At 39.4% G+C, this 16,635-nt stretch overlaps 3 long non-coding RNA genes across 6 annotated transcripts in view; 1 reads left to right on the plus strand and 2 right to left on the minus strand.

The window, feature by feature from the left end:
* On the minus strand, positions 1-11,332 carry LOC138107340 (uncharacterized). Of its 3 annotated transcripts, none has more exons than XR_011149424.1 (9): positions 11,059-11,332; positions 10,173-10,219; positions 7,945-8,048; positions 7,257-7,307; positions 5,905-5,982; positions 3,814-3,859; positions 3,475-3,545; positions 1,803-2,015; positions 1-757 (listed from the first exon to the last, which is right to left on the minus strand). It is a non-coding gene; the product is annotated as an uncharacterized lncRNA (long non-coding RNA). The 3 variants fall into 3 exon arrangements; XR_011149423.1 differs by having other exon boundaries at positions 3,814-3,862; XR_011149422.1 differs by having other exon boundaries at positions 3,475-3,862.
* Positions 2,951-12,040, plus strand: LOC138107342 (uncharacterized). Its single transcript, XR_011149427.1, has 3 exons — positions 2,951-3,122; positions 3,254-3,339; positions 11,719-12,040. It is a non-coding gene; the product is annotated as an uncharacterized lncRNA (long non-coding RNA).
* The window catches only part of LOC138107341 (uncharacterized), a 23,671-nt gene continuing 18,481 nt past the window's right edge, over positions 11,446-16,635 (minus strand). For both annotated transcript variants that reach the window (XR_011149425.1, XR_011149426.1), the window contains 3 exons: positions 16,019-16,181; positions 15,830-15,903; positions 11,446-11,527 (listed from right to left, as the gene is read on the minus strand). This is a non-coding gene — a long non-coding RNA (uncharacterized lncRNA). The remainder of the gene's footprint in view (positions 11,528-15,829; positions 15,904-16,018; positions 16,182-16,635) is intronic.

The following is a 16,635-nucleotide window of genomic DNA, read 5'->3' on the forward strand; positions in this document are numbered from 1 at the left end:
GAAAAAAAGAAATCTGGAGATTGAATTCACAAATGCATTTGCTGTCCGCATAAGAATTTCCAGAGTCAATACCAAATAGAAAAAGAAGTAGCAAACAGTAAATCTCACATGTAGAAGTCAGAAGACATACCAGGTTATTATCCTTGAGCATTACATTAGCCATGCACTGCTATACTGGATGGATGGTAGCAGAAGACACAGGGTATTGCTGTGGTTGCTGGAGGCAGAATGCAAGAGGCAGGTGGCATGACAGGACTGAATAGATAGCAAACCCCCTGGTAACACAGGCAATAGGAAGCGGTAAGCAAAACTCAGTATCTTTTGGATTTTGTTTCCCAGGAGCTAGAAGGTGTTGAAAGGTTTTATTTATTTATGGTCAATCCTTTGGAGTTGTAAATCTCACAAGAAGTTGCTCAGCAGATCAGAGACCCCTCAAGAACATCACATCACGTATTGCTTCAGCACTTGACATCCACATCCCATGAAGTGTGCAAAAGGTTGCAGGGAGGGAGGCATTAATAAGAGAACAGGCAGGAAGAGAAGAGGAACAAGAAGCTCTTCTTTCATTTGTACAAACATACTACAAGAAGAGAGTGAAACAGGTTTAAAGGGAGATAATTTTATAAGTGTTGGGACTTGCGTCTGAAACAAATTTCATTGTCTTTAAACACAGCCGAGATCTCAGCTACTGTTTCGCTCAGAATATACATGGCAAGTTCCACTGGTCTCACTCCTGATCCTCCCAGGCAGTTTACTCCTACAGTAAAAAAGAAATTTAATCTTTATCTTATTTGATTATCTCTCTTTTCATCTCTGCTGTGGCTTGCAATCCCCATCTCTGTGCCATCTGTCAGTGAGACAGGCCAGGGAAATACAGAACCACTGGTACTTATGCTTGAAACTCCTGGATAAATCATTAGAGAACATGCTATAGGGAACAACTTCACAATGACAAAGAAATAAAATCAATTTTATAATAAGTCTTCTCAAATTCTTGTTTCCATAGGGTCAATCCTAAGTCATTCCCATAGAAAACTCTACCCAGGAGGGAAGGAAAAATTGTCTGAGGTTTCCCTCTGAGAACATTTGACTTCTTCCTTGGAGGTGAGGGAATTTGCTCTCCATGCTCTATGGAGCAATGGTGAGGGGATTATTCTACAACTGCATTAAAATATCCCAGAGCCATAGGGGACTGTGTAATCTCTAGCTCTTTTCTGAATGTTGGTTTGCTCAAAAGGCCACCTGTTACACTTGAAGTATAGGACAGGTGTCACCACTTTAGCTATAGACTCACCCAGAGAACCCAGAGACAGAGGAGTTAGGTGGTGCCTCGGAGTCCACAAATATTCGTATTTCATAAACCATATAAAAAAATAGCGGGGGGGGGGGAGGTTCTCAGATGAAGAAGATATGAAAAATAGGTTGTTATTGGTATTGTAACTTTAGAGGAGGGCAGCTGAAAGTTTCCTATTCTCCAGCATTCAAACTAACACTAAAACATTGGTGCATCATGCAGGACAATGCTGAGCTTTAATACAGATCTTTTTCTCCTATAAAAAGCCACCAAGCAACTGTGTTTTTAGGATTGCTATCTACGGAATGCATAATCTTTATTCTGTCACAAGTCTTCCCTGCTCTCAGAGTTTGTTTCATGTGATATCCTTCTCCTGCCATTTCCATTTCAGAGTAAGCTCTTTTACCTCCTCCCACTCCACTAAAATGCTGATGTGTCACTGCAGCTTTAAGTGAGGGGTAGTCACTGATGTTGTCATATTTGTGGAAACACTGTGCAGATGACTCACCATGCTGACAACCTGAAGACAGCTTTTTTGATCTGGTACTCGCATTTCCTCCTCCTTTGCCACTTCCCAAAAGTCAAAGTAAGTGGACACGTCCATGTGTCATTCTGTGTGTGTGACACTGGTTTTCAGGATTTTTTTCTATGTGCAAATAGTTTTGACTGAGGTCATTGGGTTTTGTTTTGAAGACCCCAGGATTAATTTTTCCTTTTATACCTGTAAAGAAGGCAAAGTTCCATATCAGTATCATTCATCAAATCAGTGACTTCGTGAAGGTAAAATGGTGGGTATGAATCTTATTACCACAGTGGTTCCCTTGAGCCTCTGTGGTGGAATAAAAGGGCATCAAACCATATATGAATAATTGCTGTGGTCTTTGAGGTCCCTCTGTTCTACTCATATAAATGGAGCATCAGCAGAAATTATTATCAGGTCAGGTAACTCTAAGGGTGAGATCGGCAGCAGATGTGAATCACTATCACTCTAATGAAAAAAAAAAGGTCACCATTAATGCCTCTTTGAGATTTGGCTTTAGGAAGCATTTATCTTACTGTTTTCATCTGAATTTAGGAGGAACCTGCACTTAAAAATTAAATTGCATCTGCAAGTCAGGAAAAAGGATCAGTATTACATGAACAATTAAATGTGACAAAACTGTACCAAACAAAATTCAGGGCTCTTGAATTGCCAGGTAATTTATCTTAAAGGATGTGCAAAAAGGTGTTTCACTGGCATAAGAGATTGTCTGGAGATAACATCAAAGCTAACACAATACCACTGCTGTTACCATTCAAAAAAACTTTATCTGCAGTTAAAAAGATAAACTGGGCACATAAGAAAGGTAATCCAAAATCTAAAATTAAATAGTTTGCAGTCTCCAGTTAAATTAAAGGAGTAGTGGAACAATCTAAGAAAATACAGCATTTATTTCATGGCTATTATATAGACAGCTATTGGTGCTTGTTATGATTATAAAATCACACTTTAGATCCTCACATCTCCCCAGTTTTCAACTCTTCCAAGAGTTATAGCTCTGGCACTTCTGTATGGTATAAAAATACAGCACAGCTTCTTGCAATTTCCTGAGACACTCCACCTGTAATATATTCATGCTAATTGCTCCAAACTCATGCATAGAGATGACAAAAGAAGCTGAATGGCAATTTGGCTTTTTCATGCAAAGGATACATAATTGTTTTATAATATGCTGTAAGTTTTAAACCTGCAGGTTAAGTATTCATTTAATTATTTAGGGAGACGTTGCACTTCTACTCTTCTCCACATACAAGAGGCAGCCTGCCTCTGCACCATGCCAGGATAAGGGTAAGGAGGAGCTCGGATTTTGAATTTTCCTTCCTGTCTCTCTCCTTCCTGCATCTCTCCCTTTCCCCTTATTACGAATGCAGTATTGCTTCTCCTGCCTCTGCTCATTCACTTACCACTGATATTTTCAGGTTATTTGAGCCAAATATGTTGATGAGAAAATAGAGGAAGAAGAGAGGAAACATGTTTCCTGCGTAGGTGACTGGTTTCAACATAGGTATTACAAATCTCCTAAATAAGATCTTTTACTAGTTAAGGGATTTTATTTCAGACCCTATCAGCAGAATGGCAGGAAAAAGAATGGTTTTTAAATGAAGTCAAAAGTATTTTGAGTTTCTGATTAACTACTTACCTCTGCAACAGCAGACCTGGTAAGATGCCTCAGTAGCTACCAATATCTCCTTTGGCCCAAAACATTGAAGCCTGCATTTTTCAAAATGGAAGAATCAATTGAAAGATTTACATCTGGATTTGTGTGCGTGTGTCATCCAGTAGCTGTAATATGTTGTCTGCACTACACAGATTCATTAAATTTGTCTAAAGATACTACATTAAAAAATCATCAAATGTTATGAACATGCCTTAAATTTTCAAAGGACTTTAAAATTTGTACTCCCTAGGTAGTAACAACACTTAACAGAATTAAGCAATGTAACATCTTGCTCATATTCCTACCTCTTACAATACTCACACAAATTTTCCATGGATAGGCACATAAGTGTGGGGGCAACAGGAACCTGCTGAGAAGAGCATGGATCAAAGTAACAAGAAATAAATTTCAGCTAAGAGGAACAGTGCTCATACATGTCCAGAGGACAAAGTCTCTCTTCAGAGCCATTAAGCTCCTAAATAATCTCAGCCACTTGTATGATACAAAACACCAGATCTACATTTTTAAAGAGGTAGTGGCAGCCTAGGACAAGTGAGAGCTTTGGAGTTAGGTCACCCTGTGAGGGTGTGGAGGACAGGGTCCAACTGCTCCTTCTGCCCAAACCACAGCTTGAGCTTGAGTTCAAGCCAGCACCCCAAGCCAGAATCCCAACACTCAGCTTTCCCTGGGGTGGAAAAATTCTCTCAGACACCAACACAAGAGTTTTTCCTCCTCATAGAAATAATTTGATATGCAAAGGACTGAGGTAAGAAAGAGTGTCTTTAACCCCAGCAACTAGGAAATGTATCCAAATTGGGTATTTGGCTCTACATCTGATAGGTATCACTGCTCCAGAGCAAGGATCTGAACCTGGCTCTTCTACCTTTTTCTCACATCTACATTTACTTTGAGCATGTTGTGACCATGATGGTAACATCAGCTTCTCAGCAAAGACAGTCCCATTTTGAAGGCTTCAAGGTTTTAGCCACAGCAGTCCTTGAAGTAGATCTCAATATTTAGGTGAGTTTGGACAGCAAAATCTTGAGCATATGCAAAACTTAACATGCTAAACTAATAGTCAGGAGGTAAGTGACAGCTGAGGAGTAATTATGCCAATGGTACATGAATGTTGGGACAAGGTGATGCCTACATTGTGCAGCAGATTATGATGACAGAAAAGCTCTGAGCTGACTTTCACAGTACATCCACAGAGTTCAGCACAGCACCATGCAGAGACAGTCGCACAGGTCTCAAAGGCAGCCTAGCCTTTTTGGTATGGCAGAACATGCATTATTAAATTCAATCCCTGTTTCTCAGCAGAGCTAATTAGTTCAGGTGCAGCTCAATGCTGCTATAATTATACTCCATCTGCTTCCAGAGCTAGCTAGTTTGGGTGCTGAGAGCTTGGAAATTTCTCTGCAGTACCCCCTCATGGGAGGGGGCATGATACTATTATGTCCTTAGGCGTGAGAAGAGATGGATTGACACTTTGGTCTCTTTGATGATGCGAGCCTTAGCAGCCTAAATCCTGCTGAGTTAAATCCTCTCAAGGGACAGATTTTTTAAGATGTTTAACTAGCTAAAGCCCCAGGTATGGCCCCAGTGAGATTTTTGAAAAATGCCTCATAAGCACTAAGTGTTTGTTGGTGGTAAATGACTCTGTGCAGCAGCACAGCAGCGGGAGCCCCGTGTCAGACACCTGACTGAGGCAGTCTGTCACAGGCAGCAGCCCACAGTGCCCTGGCTCTTACCAAAACTTTGGTGTGCTCAGGTTGGCTCTGCTGCCTTGCAATCCAGCATCTAAGTGCTAACACTCATTTGGCTACACAGAGAATATCAAGCCTGTCTGCTTCTCAAGAAACAGATAGTGACAACTCAGATGAATGCTAATTTAGCACGCAGTACTTGCTCGCTTTAAAATGAAGCCTTGATCCAAAGACTACTGCAGTGAATGGACTATCTCTCTTCCATGTCAATTCATATTGGATCAGGCCTTGAATTTGTGGCATGGAGCAATTAGTATAAAATAGATTAGGCAACAACTTCCTTTATTCAGTTGCACAAGTTTTGTCAAGATGAACTGATTGCCCACATTTGTTTCATACAGGCAGCTAAATCATCAATACCAACAAGACTGGCATTAATCAACAGAATTACCTCCTCACTCTCACAGGCATTTTGCTTCATATCACTTTACAAAGGCTGTCAGGGACCATCTGTAGCTTCAAGTACAATACAGCAGTGCCACAGCACGTTTTTCCAGACACTGGAGTCATCCATATGCATTTGGCCTGCAAGCTTTTCAGCAGCACACTCAAATGAGAACATTTTCAGTGACCACATGAACCCTAGAGCATGTTCTCCCCTCATCTGCTTTGTTTAACCACACATCACTACACTTTGATAGCATACCTGTGGATACGCATGTGCGTAGGGGTCCAGAGACAGCGTGTTCTGCTTCCATGTGTGCTGTGCAGGGGTGACTGACACCTGCATTTAACAGCATCTATGTGAGCATCTGTGTCACTGCCATTATTACTTTGACACACCACAGTGCTGTCAGTGCCAGGTTTCCAACTATTGTTCTCTCAGCCTCTGCTTGCTTTCAGCTTTCCAGGGGCACCGGCTAAGGCTGCTGAGACTGTTAGACACTGACTGAAACTCAATCATTTGCCACTTATTTAACCAATATGAAGACATTACTTTGTGAAATTATTTTAGAAAGTGACAAAGGGAGCAGCCCCACATCACCCACTCTTAGGAGAAGAGCTCTGCATTTCTGCTCTGGTTCAGTTTATGGCTGTCTCACTGCCAAGCTACTCTCTCAGAGTGCAGACAGCCTTCAATGCCTTTCCAGACATGAAATAATTACTTGTTATATATAAAGGTTGCTGCCTATTACTTGTGTATATTCAGTGAATTCAGTCTTGCTGTCCTCTCTCACACTGAACTGCAGCTTTGGACCATGTGAATGGAATGTTGTGAGAGGTGGCACCCAAAATGCCCATCTGAGCCCAGCCCTGTGCCCCAGCTCAATAGCCATCCCCACCAGTACCCTTTGCCACCCCACAGCACCCTGAGGAACTCTGGTTCTCTTAGGCACACCCCATCAATGGCAGCAGGCTGCCACAAGGCAGATCAGACTGAAAGGCAGTAATTAGTGACTGAGAGGTGGTAGAGAGCTGGTATAAGGGATTTTTGCCCATTTCTGTGCAAGGCTAGCAGTTTAACTCAAAGCATCCCCTGCAGTGGTTTAGGTTGTTAGAGCCTGACTTTGTACTGAAAAGAGGGAGGACTTACAGGCAGTCACGGCAGAGAGGTATTTTGAAAAGCTGTCTCCACTCAGTCACCTCATCTAGGCTGAGAAGTGTGTGAGTGACTCAAGCCTGTGCAGTGTACATTCAAGCAGGTTAGCTAAAACCACTGACGATTAAAAACAACTTCCCTGGTTTTGCACTGGGCGGTGAACAAAATGTCACACAAATGCTGAGGCTCAGCTGAGAACCAGAAGCTAACAGCTGAAAGTCAGGACATGACTATGGAAGGAGCTGGACACCATATAAAGGGATCAGGGAATTCTCAGGCCTGAGGCTCAGCATTAAGGTAGGGGCCAAAATAAAACTCTCTTACACATGACCATAAGTCATTCAAGAAGTCTTATGAGCCTCACAGACTGCAACTCCCCTGATGACCAACAGGACAAAGGCAAACACAGCAGAGGCAAAAGGAGTTTTCCAGAACTCAGAATTAATTTTTTTCTTTACCTTTTTTTCTTGGTTCTTCCTTTTCTTCTTTATCATTTTGTAACCTTCTCTCTATGCAAAGAGAAACATTGCCATTCCAGTGTCTGCTTTAGCTCTAAATTTCAAACTTTCAATTTTGATTTTCCAGTTCTCATTACTATGTTACAGATGACTTATTTTATTAATTGCCATCTATTTTACTAGTTAATTTATTTTTCTGGGAAATAAATACTTTCCTGACCTGTTCCAATCTTCTACCAATGCTTAGCCAAATATCTTAAGGCAGTGAAGGAAAAAACAAACAGCTGAACATCTGCTGAAAAGGTTGCAAGGGTGAATAATCTTTAATAGCTTCTAATGAGCTTCCAGAAATATACTGCATAAGGAGCAATGCACAGATACAAGTTCTTAAGCCCTTAGTTTTAAGAGTATCCTGCTCAGTTACTTCACTCACTTACAGAGAGGAGTAAATTCAGATGCAAATATGTTGCTAGATACTTTTAAAATGCACCCTACAAGGACACATCTCTTTCTTCAAGCAACCATTATTTGTGCTCAATACCCCTCCTGCTTTTATATGTTACTGATGGAACTCACATCAAGAAGACTGGAAGGAGCCCCTTATCATAGCTGAAACTCTCCATCACTTTGATGCACCACTTGTCTGTCTCCACAGAGGCAAACAGAGCGAGCACATGTAGGAGCTCACCTGCAACCTGCAGTCAAAGCTTCCTTTGGTGATGCAGCTCAGCCCTGCCGCTGGAAGTGAGCATTAGAAGGACAGGCTCAGAAGTTGAGGAGGACATCTGGTAGCTGTACAGGTGTAGAAAGGAATGTTGCTACTAATCACCAACACATTGGCCAAAGCAGTAGCATAGAGATTGCCAAAGAGTAATCCCTTCTCTTTGTTTTGCACTTCAATTTCTCCTCTTTGGGCTGGCCTTGGTTCAGCCACACATATATACCTGCCTGCCATGCTCAGGCAAAGCATATAAGTAAATGCAACACAAGGAAAGTCAATAGAGTTTCACTCACTTACAATAGAAGTGAATTTAGCCATAAATCAATATTGAAAAGCAAAATGTCCCCTACGTGCCTGTTCTTGCAATTGTCCTTCATCTGAAGAGTTCAGCCCCACTTAGAGAATCGATGTATCAATAGAGAGCAAACTGTGTTTTCAATAAAACTGAAGATGTGAGCAGATTCAGATGCATGATTATTAATTTCCAGAGTTAGACACAAGTTTTTAACAGTTTCCACTAAATCTCCAAATGAAATTGAAGCACTTGGATAATCATCAAAAAATACTGTATTAAATACCCTCTCCATCCCTCTCCATGTGCAGAAAAAGCTTGGCATATTCCTAGGGCAAGCAAGGATACAGTCTTGACTGAAAGCAATGATGCTTCCTTCACTGCCTCTTATTTCTGGGATAGCCCTAAGCTCATTCTGCCACCTTGTGTGATCACCATATAATACAGCACAGTCTCATTTTCAGGTTTCCACATTTCTTATTCCACTCCATTAGGTCTCGCCTCTTATTTAGTACTCCTCAAAGACAGGAGTCTGTTAAACTATGTGGAGATAACCACTCATCTCTGATATTCTAATATGGACTGTCAGGATGAAGCAAATTTAATGTTTCATTCATACTCCACCTCCCAAAAAGCCACTTAGTTTTATTAGAGCAGTGAATAATTCTTACCAATTATGTGAACGAACATTTCACATTTCTGTTAGCTCATTGTTAGATTGTGGTTCTCTTGAACTTCATGGAAATTATTTGCTAAATAATGCCTATGAATATTTTTAGCTGATATTGTCCATTCAAAGCAATTTGTTGAAAACAAAATTTGGTTTTTCAAAAAAAACCTTGAGCTGTGTGACTAGCCACTCCTTCTCTTGTGGCCTACTATTTCACCTTTATATTTACATTTAACCTGACTGGAAAACTGTGAATGTTAGAAAAACATTTGGCTTTCAGTGTAAAATGTCTGTTGAAAGCAAAGAAGAAGGTAGTCTTTTAGAAAATGCCTCCACTGTTTTCTCAATATTTCTAATTGCTGCTGCTGCATTCAGTCGTGACATTATGAAGAAAAAAAAAAAGTTTTTTTTAAAAAAAGCAAAAGCCGTTAACGGAAACCCCAGTTAAAGCCTGTAGGATAAAAGTGTTTGTTTTGATTAGCTGAATGAATTCAACTATCTTGTTCTGGAAACAGACAAAGCATTCCTCAAGTTCGTCTACATAAACTGTCTGAAGCTTTAGTTCAGGCTACCATGAGAGGCTCCACAAGGGATTCACACGGCCAGAAACGGCTGCTGGTACAATGCAAAAATCAATAATGCTACATGAAGCTGTTACCTAGGGATGTCATCTCTCTTCTGAACACCAGCAAATGCCCATGTGCATCATAGGTACTGAAACACATAAATGTGACACCAGCTGCCAGTGCAGAGGGGCACTTCACCCTGTCCGCAGAAAGGCACTCAGCACATCCAGTTTTTAAATGCCTGTGAGCTTGTGTGTGCTGATCTGCTGTTAAGCAAAGGTGACAGAAGGTAGGAGCCAGAGAAAACAATTATCGAAAGCTCCTTCTAAATCCTACAAATGCAGATGTTGACATCTTTTATTGCCTTATGCTTTACAGATACAGAACTACATTTCTTATCAAAGTGAACTACGACTCAGACTTAATTAACCAGAACTGCAGTGCCTACAAGATCTATGCTAAAAGCATAGTGAATGCAGTCAAAGCAAAATTCAGTCCTGTAGTCTGGTGTTAATGCCTTTTACACAGGGAAATAATTATAGCTAAAAGCTGATGTTTTCACTTCATACTTCTGAAATACAATTCGTCTTACAGAATCTCATCCTCACCTTAACTTGTAGCTGTGGTCAGAAAAGTGTTTATGTTAACTTCATACCATTTTACTCACCATATATTCTGCAAGTAATCAAATCACAGGGCTGATCTCCAGTCCTTCTGTGAGGAGAAATAATTGAGGCAGGAAGATTCACAGAGATTTTAACAAGAACCAGGCAAAATATGTCTACAAGATATAAACTCAAAAAAATATGCAATTTGCATGTAAGAGACAGCTTTAGTAAAATCAGATTTTGGCAAAAAACTTCAGGCCACACAAACACATCCCTCCACAATTAATAATGAAGTAATTTCAGAAAAAATGCTCTTGTTTCTTGAATTACCCTGTACAAAATTTTGACCTTTTACACATTTTCTACTAAAAGGAATAATGAATATATATATTTAAAACCAAAACTGAAAATTTTGCCTCCAACTATATGTTTTAGGTTGACCTAAAAAGGAAAATCATATTAAAGTATGATTGAAAAATACAACCTTCAAAACATGTTACACACAGCTCTAATTTCAAAAGGCTTTGGCTCAAGTTTCAAAAGCACAGAGCAACCCTACAACATGCATAATTATCCTGGTATAAGGGAGTATACAGTAAAGGGACCTGTAAAGTTTGAATCCCTTTACAGGCTCTTGCAGAGCCCTTGGCAAGTCATTTCATTCTCTTATATCTCTATTTCCCTATCTATTAAGTCAGGGCAATAATACCTACCTTCCCTGAAGAGGTGACAGTAATTAAGTCAATGTTTAGCATAGCACTTTCAAGATGCAAATCTCTGCATTAAAGTTCTAAGTACTATTATTATTATCATCATTATCACCGATTATCATTAGGCTAAAGCTACTGTTTAATTCTGTATGTTCTCATTCTGAGAGATACATTCAACTACCATTGTAAGCTAATTATACCCTCTACTCTTAACTATAGAAGTACAAAAGCATACCTTCTGCTGCATTTGCAGTCTGTTCCCACTTTCAAATTCTCTTTGTGTAAAGGAAAGTATATTCTTAACTAATGCCTTAAGGAAGTTTGCATGGTATTGCCAAATTAGCTCATTGCAATTAGTATCTCAGGTTTCTCTGCAATCCCAGGAAAATAGCAATAGCCACAAACGCAGTTGATAATGATGACTTTGTAAAACAGAACTGGAGGCTAATATTGAAAGGGCTGTCAAAGAGCAAAAGGCTGCATTTCAAATGACCTTTAAATCCGCTGTGAGTCCTGCAGAGGATAAGAGATAACATGAGTGAGTGACAAGAAAGGCTTTTCCAGCTCACCAGATTTCACCAGGTCAAAGAAGCATTTGTAATGAATAAATAAATAGATAATTCATCCCTTAGCTGTTTCGGCAACTTTTCTGATATGAGCACAGGTAGGAAGCAGGTCTGTGAAGCTGGATGGATTTCAGAGACCTGTAAAACAGTTAGAAAACCAAAGAATGAACCCAAGTTGCTCATTATGCCGGACAAAAAGGAACAGAAATTTGCCCCCAGGGCTTCAGATGCAACGTGTATCTGCGAACATTAAGGCTTTAAAATGCAAGTGTCAAAATTAGTGTTTCCTAAAATCATCCTGACTCAGTTTCCTCTGGTTTTGCTCATAGGAACATGCAGCCAGCCACCCTCCCTGCTCTGGAAAGATCAATGTGTATGAGCTTCCAGATGTGTGAGCACAAAAGTGGCCAACTCTTGATGTATCTCAAAGCCTACCTGCAGCAAAAACAGACACACAAGTAGACACACAGTAAAGAGGTGGCATGTCACATCTCCACATGCAGCCATGGAGAAAACCACTCTTCTCCTTGTGATTGTTTATGTGTTAGGACAGCACATTAGTCTAAATAAATAACTAATTTTTGACAGATATTAAAATTTTACAACTGTCATCCTTGAAATAACCTCTTCAAGACGAGACATTTTGTAACAACACAGTATGCTGCCTTTACATAATCTCTCTGTCTAATGTTATCAATGCCAAAATGTTTCTGAAGTCAAATAATTAAAAGTGAATGAAAATACTGAGAGACAAAGTAAATGTTACTTTTTATAGGGAAGGAAATTGAAACATGGAGACTAAAATCTATATCCACTCTTACCCAGCTGCATGAGACAAATAAGGACTCACATTGTCAGTCCTGGGATATTACAGGTCCACCAACCATTTGAGGAACACTGGCTCCTGCATCCTCCATGTGCCAGGGAATCTCTGTGCTGCAGGGAAGCCTTTTGCTGCAGCCCTGGTCTCAGCCATATCGGAGGGCAGTCAAAAGCAGCTGCAATGCTCATTGGGATCCCAAATGCCAGGCAAGCACTTCCCAGCTAATAATTAAGCATGGTCTGAGTGGCTGCCCTCTGTAACACAGGGACTGGAGGGAAGTCCCTCCTCTCCCGAAGACACCTTTCTGTCAATTAATGTGACAAAATACCAAACCCCCCACACACCCTGGTTTTCCCTGTGGGAGGACCTTCAAGAGATATTTGCTCAACCATTATGATAAAAAGAGATTAATGAAGCTTTTTCAATGGAGAAGGGGTAAATCTCTAACGTAAAGAAGGGGTTGAGAAATGAATGAACAGTACTAAATGGCATTATTACCTAAGATAATGGGAGAAAAGTCATAAAACACACACCTACATAGACAGTTGTTCTCCTGCTCTTTGCCTTTATTTTTGTGTTATAGAAAGCTATCCTGAGGTGGGGTGTAACTGGCTGTTGCCATAAATAACTTTTTATAATTTTAATAAGAAAAGAGAAAAGAGAAATAGACTGTAAGAAGGGAATTCTTCATATAAATGGCATGTGCATGGCCATTCAATGTTCTCAGTCACTATAACTCAAGTGGAAAAGGTTTATAGGTAAGCCAGTGTGCCCCTTGCTAAAGTTCTACGCAAGGCATAGAAACTGTCTAATTTTACCTATATGAGAAATCCAAGGAACAGGCCAGAAACGTTATTTCTGTCAGGCAGCTATCAACCACTGTTGCTTCTTTGTCTGGCATTCTTAAAGTATGTTTACGCATTACTGCACTGTTCTAAAAGACAGCGAAAGGCAGGTAGGATCAGGCTGTTCAATAATATCTCAGATGGTTCTCATTCTTTAAAACCAATATAGCTGAATTTTGCCAGTTAGAAAGCTGTGCAATACAATCAACTTACTGACAAGCTGCAAAATATCATTTATTGTACAATATCATGTCTTATCATATATAGTATAAAAATATTTATCACTGTAGTTAAAAATTATGTAGTTCTAGTTCCCAGACAAAACACAACTATAATTCCTTATTTTATTACTTCATTGTTTCTCCTTTAATTAACATTTGAATAAGCTCAGAAGTGGATGGAATTTCAAGTCTAACCCCTGCCAAATCTTCAAAACCCCTGGACATTTATATCTATTTCATTCTGTTACTTAAAGCTTCAAACTGATAGCACTGGCAATTAAATTGACCAATTTATTCATCACTGTAGCAGGGCTTAAACCTCAGCAACATGATTGCCATCATGTCAGTGCTATCAATGACCTGAGTCTTGAGTTTCAGAGATTGCCCCAGTAACACTCGATAATAAGTGGCAAAACATTATTACTTCCTTTGGTACTCATTATAAAAACATTAATTGGGGTGAAAGGTAATCCATTTCATATGCTAAGCCATGAATCTTCTCTAAGGGTGGACAAGGGGGATTGCAAGAATAAGCATGTCATCATGATTTGTTGCCACAAAATTTCCTTGAAGTTTGAATGAACGGACTACTAGAGGTCATCACAACAAGAAAAAACATTCTTTTGATTTAAATTGTCCAGGTCTGGCCTGAAAGGTCACCACCAAAATGAAAATACAACACAGAAATAGGATGAGCTCTGAAGAAATGTCAGTACAATTTATGCAACCCACTTTTTCCATTAGCCTGTCTTGAATAGTTTAATTTTATTTATTTTAGGGAATCACTCCATGGCTCACACACTGCAACTAGTTAAAATTCACAGTTCTTTTACCACTCCATCTCTATTGTCTCTCCCTTTGAAGTACTGTTTTCATAGAAAAAAAAAGCCAAAAAAAAAAAAAATCCACACCAATTTTCTGCAGTGTGACTCCTGTTGCAGAAAAGCATTAAACTCACAGCTAGGAAGCTGTTTTCCCCCTCTTCTCAAGTGCTGTCACCCTACCTCTTTAAGCTCTGTTTTATCAGTTGCATAGAAATTTTTTTCTTCATTTCAAAGAGCACATTAAACTCTCATTAACAGAAAGGAAAATTAAGCATGCACAGTTAGAAAATGAATTAAAAAATTCTGCACTAAGTAAAGAAACAGGATTCCCCTGACAAATGTGTATTCACAAAGAAATATCACTGCAGGTAACAAATAAACTCCCTTGGCTAAGTCAGATATAATTTCCAAGGTTTTGTCAAAGCAGGCGCTCTCTTGGAGACATTTCAGCAGGAAAGAATGGGTTCTGCTCAGCCTAGGTTTATCTTGAAATTTTGGACTTTCATGTTCACAGAACAATAATGTTTGAAAAAACAAAAATTTAAATTAAATCCCACACCTCGTAAGGAGGCATCTCAGAGGCCAGCTACTGGCAGGGCTGGAGAGAATGCTGCTGCCAAATGGAAAATGTGATCTGGCAAGTGAACCTGAAATCCTAGATTTTGAACTTGGCAGATCCGAAAAGTCTTGGCATTTGGTTACAGGTCCTGGAATGTGAAGCTTGCAAACAAAGTTTTTCCCCGTAACACTATAAAAAGCACCTTTAATATGTATAAAGCAAACTTCCATCTACCTTTCTTATAAACAGCCTGGGTGTGTTTTGCTCAGTATAAAGTAGCCTTTAGAAATCGTTGATTTTGCCTAGATATCCTATATTCATTTGTCTTGCTTTGTCTCATATGGGCCCCTATGACTTTTTGACCTTCCCATAAATTTTAGCATCATTCGGAAGGTCAAACAGTCAGGGAAAGCAAAAATGGATTAAAAAAAGAAAGAGCTGCAGTGGATGGAGAATTATCATCATAAGCTTATTAGATATTTCAAACACTGCAGACTTTAATGGCAACAAGCTTTTAAAAGTTCGGCCTCTGCTTTTACTGGTATAGAGGGATACTGTTATTTTTTCCATCTGATTTTTAATATCACTAATCCAAAAAGTTACTGAAGTCTTTCTGCAAAGTTATTTGAACTATGTAAATTAATTTTAAGTAATTTAAAATATTATTTTAAAATTTGAAAATATTATTTTTAAAAGTTTCCTAGTGTTCCCCTGTACCCTTGATGACAGGAAAGAGTCACAACATTACTTGCCTCTCTCTGTCCATCTTGGCTAGAATCCTCTGCATTTTCTGGTTTTCTCTTTTTTCTTTCTCCCCCTCCCCAACCTCTTTTACAGGGAAGAGAGGGAACAGACAGTACTGGCAAAGCACAGCTTTGATAGTAAAGACATGGTTGCAGTCTATTTAATGGCTACATATTCTCACTATTAATATTGTTACTGTCATTTTTACCAGCATTATAGCTGGAGCCTAAGCATCTAAGAGACACAACTGCTTTCATAAGTCACATCTCTCCTGAAATTTGCTTCCATGCTGTGAGTGAGTAATTTATCCTGCTAATATCTTGTTCAGCTATTGAGAAGTAGGAGTCAGAAACCACAGAAAAGAAGCCCAAGACACAAGGTGCAAAGGAATTTTAAAAATTGTTCTATAGCTGAGCCAACCCACCTTGGACCCCGCATGTGCAGAAAGTCTCCAGCCCATGAATCATCTATACAGTATGTTGTGGTCCACTGTGCAAGCTGTAGAGGAACACATGCCAAAAGCTGATCTCCAAAGCCTCAGACAGCTTAGTCGGCATAAATTATCTCTTAGGATGAATTATTCTGTCTTGATTTGCAAATTTGACACTCTCACCATTTGTAAGTTGTTTCCTTCATCCTTTGCAAGTGTCTGCATAGTACTGGAATACATTTAAAATCACAAGAGGTCCATTCCCATTAGTATGGAAGGTTATTTTATGTAAGTTTTTCTTTGTTTCTAAGTATTCTTTTGCCCAGATTTCTTCCCCTCATATATCCTGAAAAAGGAAGAGAAAATGGCATAAGCACTGTATAGTGTTTCAGAATTTCTTTTTTTTTCATTCTTACCTTTACAAGACCACAATATTACCATTTATTCTTCTCATTCACTTGAGACTACATTTTTTAAAACTTCTCTTTGGATTTACTAGATAAAACATACATGCCTTCCAATCAAAACTGTTTATTGTCAGTGAGTTTTAGAGGTGAAAACCACAGATATATAGTTTTTAATAAAACAAAAATGAAATTTGACATCACACTCCCAGTTCAGCAAACAGGGAAGCCCTGTTCTGATGCCTGGTCGAAGCGTGCTGCTGAAACTGTTATGAGCAATGGCTGGGATAGCTTCTCTAAGTCTGCCTCTGCAGTGCACAGGAGAACACAGCAAGCTTCTCACACAAGCCTCCCAAGGATTCACAGGTGATTTAGGATTCAAATCCTTTTTTCCAT

This window comes from Aphelocoma coerulescens, chromosome 3 (assembly GCF_041296385.1).
Source record: "Aphelocoma coerulescens isolate FSJ_1873_10779 chromosome 3, UR_Acoe_1.0, whole genome shotgun sequence".
NCBI classification, from domain to species: Eukaryota; Metazoa; Chordata; class Aves; order Passeriformes; family Corvidae; genus Aphelocoma; species Aphelocoma coerulescens.